The 6,519-nt window shown below is 36.8% G+C and overlaps 1 pseudogene; it reads left to right on the forward strand.

Moving 5' to 3' along the window:
- The first annotated feature begins 4,947 nt into the window (after positions 1 to 4,947).
- Positions 4,948 to 6,104, forward strand: LOC129031243 (hsc70-interacting protein-like; annotated as a pseudogene).
- Positions 6,105 to 6,519: the final 415 nt, after the last annotated feature.

Genomic DNA, 6,519 nt, shown 5'->3' on the forward strand with positions numbered 1-6,519 from the left:
TACTAATGATAATAACACATTTAAAACAAAATTATACATTTTACCAGTTTTATTTACAACATAAAATATGAGAGTAAACATCTGAAAAAAAATATCCAAAGAAGGCTGGGTGCAGTGGCTCACAGCTGTAATCCCAGCATTTTGGGAGGCCAAGTTGGGTGGATCACATAAGGCCAGGAGTTTGAGACCAGCCTGACCAACATGGTGAAACCTTGTCTCTACTAAAAATACAAAAATTAGCCGGGCATGGTAGCATGTGCCTGTAATCCCAGCTACTCAGGAGGCTGAGGCAGGGAGAATCGCTTGAACCCAGGAGGCAGAGGTTGCAGTGAGCCAAGATTGCACCACTGCACTCCAGCCTGGGCAACAGAGCCAGATTCTGTCTCAAAAAAAAAAAAAAAAAAAAAAAAATACCCAAAGAACAAACAAGTTTAAGATGAATAATCACAAATTTTCAAATAAATCACACTCTCCTAAGTTTACTGGAGATTCCAGTAGGGCAACTACAGTTAACAAGAATTTATAGTATATTTTCAAATACCTATGAGGAAAGGTTTGGAATGTTCCCAACACAAAGAAATTATTAATGTTTGAGATGATATATAACCGAATTACCCTAATGTGATTTTTACACATTGTATGCATGTATCAAAATATAACATGTACCCCATAAATATATACAACTGTTATGTATCAATTAAAAAATCACTTTCATTTTAATGAAGACAAGATATATCAAACTTGTGTAATGCAGCTAACATATGGTTCAGAACAAGTTTGTAGCTTTAAATGTATAAATTAGAAAAACTATATAATTTTCTAACTCAAGAAGCTAGAGAAAGAATAGCAAATTAAAATTTATAGGATGCAAAGGAAAAAAGCTAAGAATATAAATTATTTTAAAAATGCACAATGAAAAAAATGTAAAAGTCAGGCTTTGGCTCTTTAAAAGAATAATAAAACAGATTAAATTTCTAGAACTGCTAATCAAGATATAAACTGATGCCAAAATCTGACAAGGATGTAACAAGAAAGATTAAATTAGAGTAATCCTCATGAATATAGACGCAAAAATCCTAAGCAAAAGAGTAGAAAATTGAATCCAGTGATATACGAAAACACAATTATTTAAGCACTAACCACAGGGAGCTAGAGAAATAACAGAAAACAAAATTTAAAAGAGTTGTAGAAGAATAGAAATACCATTCAAGTGTAATTTTAATTCAGCAATGCAGGGAAGGGTTTAATTTCTAAAATCAGTCAACATTATTCACAACGTTAACAGAAAAAAACAAAAATTATTCAGATGTCCCAATATATGTAATAAAAAGCATTTGGCAAAATTCAACAAATATTTACTATAGGGAAAAAAAGAATGAAAACAAAACTAAACAAAAAACTCTCAGAAAATGAGATGAATCTGAACAATAATCTGACCAACAGTGTCTCCAAATTACCTCCAGCAATCATGTGTAATAGAAGAAAAATACATCACTAGTTATTGAGACCTATTATAACTCTATAGTAATTAAAACAGTGTGCTATTGATTCAACGATACAAAATAAAATAAGAGACTTGAGAGTCTAGAAGCTCACCCCCACAGTATAGTCACATGATTTGTGACAAATTGCTACTATACAGTGAGCAAATAATAGGATATATATGTAATTATAACCCACTATTTATATTTGTATATATTTATAAAATATACATATATATGTATTAATGTTTTAGAACAGTTATGCGTTCATCGCAAAATTTAGTGGAAAGTACAGAGAGTTCCCATATACTTCCTGCCCCTGACACATGCACACCCTCTCTTACCGTCAACATCCCATGTCACAGTGGACACTTGTTACAATTGATGAATCTTCATTGGCACATTGTTAAAGTTCACACTTGGTGTTGTACATTCTATGTGTTTAGACAAATTCATAATGATATTTATGTGCCATTATAGCATCCCATGGGGTAATTTCACCACCCTAAAATCCTCTGTGCCTCACCTATTCATCCCTCGCTCTCCCCAACCCCTTGCAACCACTGATCTTTTTACTCTTCAAAGTTTTGCCTTTACCTGAACGTCATATAGCTGGAGTCATGCATTATATATCCTGAGGAAGATGTGAAACAGCAGCAACTTTGCTGGTAAAAATAAAAAATGCTGCAGCAACTTTGGATGACAGTTTGGCAGTTCTTACAAAACTAAACTTATTCTTACTGTATGATCCATCAGTTGTGCTCCTTGGTATTTACGGAAAATATTTGAAATCTTATTTCCACACAAAACCTTGCACATGAATGTTTATAGCAGCTTCATTCATAATTGCCAAAACTTGGCAGCAACCAAGATGTCCTCCAGTAGGTGAATGAACAAATAAACTGTAGTATAACTAGACAATGAAATATTATTCAGCACTAATAGAAAGTGAGCTATCATGCCCTGAAAAGATACGGAGAAATCTTAAATGCATATTACTAAGTGAAAGAACCTAAATGGAAAAAAATTGTCTTTTTAACAAATGATGTTGAGTAGGCAAAGAGTTTGTAAACAGGACCAAAAAAGTGCTAAACATAAAAGAAAATATTGATAAATTGAACTCTATTCAAAATGTAAAACTTCTATTAATCAAAAGACATTAAAAGTGTGAAAAGTCAATACATACAATGGGAGAGATATTGGCTACACATGTAGCTTAAAAAGAAGAGAAAGAGAGATCCAAATATATACAGAACTTCAAATATATAAAAAACATCAAAATGAGAAGGACAAAAAATATACAGAATAGGGAAAGGACAATGTAATACAAACATACACCCATCAGAATGGCTGAAATAAATATAAACCAATGACAATACCAGTCACCTCTTCCCTCAGTTCGGATAAGTGTGAGATATTCTACTCTATCTCCCTACTGTATCTCCCAGAATTTCTCAACAGGATGGAAGAAACAGCAATTATTGATAATGTGCCTGCCATGGTCTGGATGTTCGTATTCCCCCCAAAATTCACATGTTGAAACGTAATCCCCAATATGGTAATATTTGAAGGTAGAACTTTTGGGAGGTGATTAGAACATAGGGACAAAGCCCTCATCAATCAGATTAGTGCCCTTTCTAAAAGGCCCCAGAGAGCTTTCTCACTCCTTCCAACAGGTGAGAACACAGTGAGAGGGTGCCATCTATGAACCAGGAAGAGAGCCTTCATCAGACACTGAATCTGTTGGCACCTTGTTCTAAGACTTCCCAGCCTCCAGAGATATGAGAAATAAATTTCTGTTGTTTTTAAGCCATCCAGATTATGGTATTTTGTTGTTGTTGTTTGACTACAAGGATATTTATTAAAGTTTATTTTGAATTCGGAAAAGAAGGAAACATTCTAGATGTTTTAGACTTAATACTAAATAAAATTATGGTATATTCACTTTGCAGAACACCATGTAGCCACTGTGGAAATGACAGTTAACTAAATGGGCATGATGGCTGTTATTGGGGTGATGAAAATCTTCCAAAGCTGACTTATGGTGATGGTTGTCGCACTCAGTAAAGTTACTGAAACAATTTAATTGTATGCACAAAATGGGTGAATTTTAGATTATATTTTATTTTTTTACATTTGGAATTTTTTTAACTTTTAAGTTCAAGGGTACAAGTGCAGGTTTGTTACATAGGTAAACTTGTGTCATGGGGGTTTGTTGTACAGATTGTTTCATCACCTAGGTATTAAGTCTAATACCCATTAGTTGTTTTTCCTAATCCTCTTCCTCCTCCCACCCTCTGCCTTCTGAAAGGCCCCAGTGTATATTGTTCCCATCTATGTGTTCATGTGTTCTTATCATTTAGCTTCCACGTATAAGTGAGAACATGCCATTTCTGGTTTTCTGTTTCTGTGTTAGTTTGCTAAGGATAATGGCCTCCAACTCCATACACGTCCAGCAAAGGACTTGATGTCATTCTTTTTCATGGGTGAATGGTATTCTGTGGTGTCTATGTACTACATTTTCTTTATCCAGTCTATCACTGATGGGCATTTGGGTTGATTCAATGTCTTTGCTATCGTGGATAGTGCTACAATGAACATACGTGTGCATGTGTCTTTACAATAGAATGATTTCTATTTCTTTGGGTATATACCCAGTAATAAGATTGTGGGGTTGAATGGTGTTTCTGTCTTTAGGTCTTTGGAGAATCACCACACTGTCTTCCACAATGGCTGAACTAATTTACACTCCCATACACCCTTCCAAGATTGAACCAGAAATAAATTGAATCCCTGAACAGACCAATAATGAGTTCTGAAATTGAGGCTGTAATAAATAGCCCACCAACCAAAAAAAGTCCAGGAGCAGATGAATTTGCAGCTGAATTCTACCAGATGTACAAAGAAGAGCTGATACTACTCCTACTGAAACTATTCCAAAACATTGAAAAAGAGAGACTTCTCCCTAACTTATTCTATAAGGCCAGCATTATCCTTATAAGCAAAACCTGGCAGTTATATAACAAAAAAAGATAATCCAGGCCAATATCCTTAATGTAATGAACATCAGTGCAGAAGTCCTCAGCAAAATACTGGCAAATTGAATCCAGCAGCACAAGAAAAAGCTTATCTATCATGATCAAGTAGGCATCATCCCCGGGATGCAAGGTTAGTTCAACAAGGTTGGTATCACAATCAATAAATGTGATTCATCACATAAACAGAAGTAAAGACAAAAAACATGATTATCTCAATAGATGCAGAGAAGGCTTTTGATAAAATTCAAAATCCATGCTAAAATCCCTTAATAAACTGGATATTGAAAGAACATACCTCAAAATAATAAGAGCCATCTGAGTCTGTTCTGACTTGCAGCAGCCGCCCTCCTCTGCACAGTCATGCCAAGTCAGCGCCTGGGCCTGGAACCCAGCCACAGCCCCTCAGCTTCACCCACCGCCTCCTGACCATGGAACCCTGCAAAGTGAACGAGCTTTGGGCCTTTGTGAAAATGTGTAAGCAGGATCCGAGCATTCTGCACACCGAGGAAATGTGCTTCCTGAGGGTGTGGGTGGAGAGTATGGGGGGTAAAATACCACCTACTACTCAGAAAGCTAAATCAGAAGAAAATACCAAGGAAGAAAAACCTGATAGCAAGAAAGTGGAGGAAGACTTAAAGGCAGACAAACCATCAAGTGAGGAAAGTGATCTAGAAATTGATAATGAAGGTGTGATTGAACCAGACACTGATGCCCCTCAAGAAATGGGAGATGAAAATGCAGAGATAACAGAGGAGATGATGGATCAGGCAAATAATAAGAAACTGGCTGCTATTGAAGCCCTAAATGATGGTGAACTGCAGAAAGCCATTGACTTATTCACAGATGCGATCAAACTGAATCCTCACTTGGCCATTTTGTATGCGAAGAGGGCCAGTGTCTTTGTCAAATTACAGAAGCCAAATGCTGCCATCCGAGACTGTGACAGAGCCATTGAAATAAATCCTGATTCGGCTCAGCCTTACAAGTGGTGAGGGAAAGCACACAGGCTTCTAGGCCACTGGGAAGAAGCAGCCCATGATCTTGCCCTTGTCTGTAAATTGGATTATGATGAAGATGCTAGTGCAACACTGAAAGAAGTTCAACCTAGGGCACAGAAAATTGCAGAACATCAGAGAAAGTATGAGCAAAAATGTGAAGAGCAAGAGATCAAAGAAAGAATAGAAAGAGTTAAGAAGGCACAAGAAGAGCATGGGAGAGCCCAGAGGGAGGAAGAAGCCAGACAACAGTCAGGAGCTCAGTATGGCTCTTTTCCAGGTGGCTTTCCTGGGGGAATGCCTTGTAATTTTCCTGGAAGAATGCCTGGAATGGGAGGGGGTATGTCTGGAATGGCCGGAATGCCTAGACTCAATGAAATTCTTAGTGATCCAGAGGTTCTTGCAGCCATGCAGGATCCAGAAGTTATGGTGGCCTCCCAGGATGTGGCTCAGAACTCAGCAAATATGTCAAAATACCAGAGCAACCCAAAGGTTATGAATCTTATCAGTAACTTGTCAGCCAAATTTGGAGGTCAAGCATAATGCCCTTCTGATGAATAAAGCCCTTGCTGAAGGAAAAGCAACCTAGATCACCTTATGGATGTCGCAATAACACAAACCAGTATACCTCTGACCTTCTCATCAAGAGAGCTGGGGTGCTTTGAAGATAATTCCTACCCCTCTCCCCCAAATGCAGCTGAAACATTTTACAGTGGTTTGCCATTAGGGTATTCATTCAGATAATGTTTTCCTACTAGGAATTACAAACTTCAAACATCTTTTAAACCTTAAAAATATTTAAAACAAATTTAAAGTGTCTGTTAATTCTTATATTTTTATTTACTAGCCATTTTGGATTTTTTTCTTTGAATTATTGGGCAGGGAAGATACGTATGTATGGAAGATTATTGCTCTAATTTGAGTGAAATAGAAGTGTATTAGTGCGAGGCAAACATAACTCATTTGAGGATAAAGTTTGTGTTGGATATGTGGTTCCTGAAGCAT

Source organism: Pongo pygmaeus, chromosome 11 (genome assembly GCF_028885625.2).
Source record: "Pongo pygmaeus isolate AG05252 chromosome 11, NHGRI_mPonPyg2-v2.0_pri, whole genome shotgun sequence".
NCBI classification, from domain to species: Eukaryota; Metazoa; Chordata; class Mammalia; order Primates; family Hominidae; genus Pongo; species Pongo pygmaeus.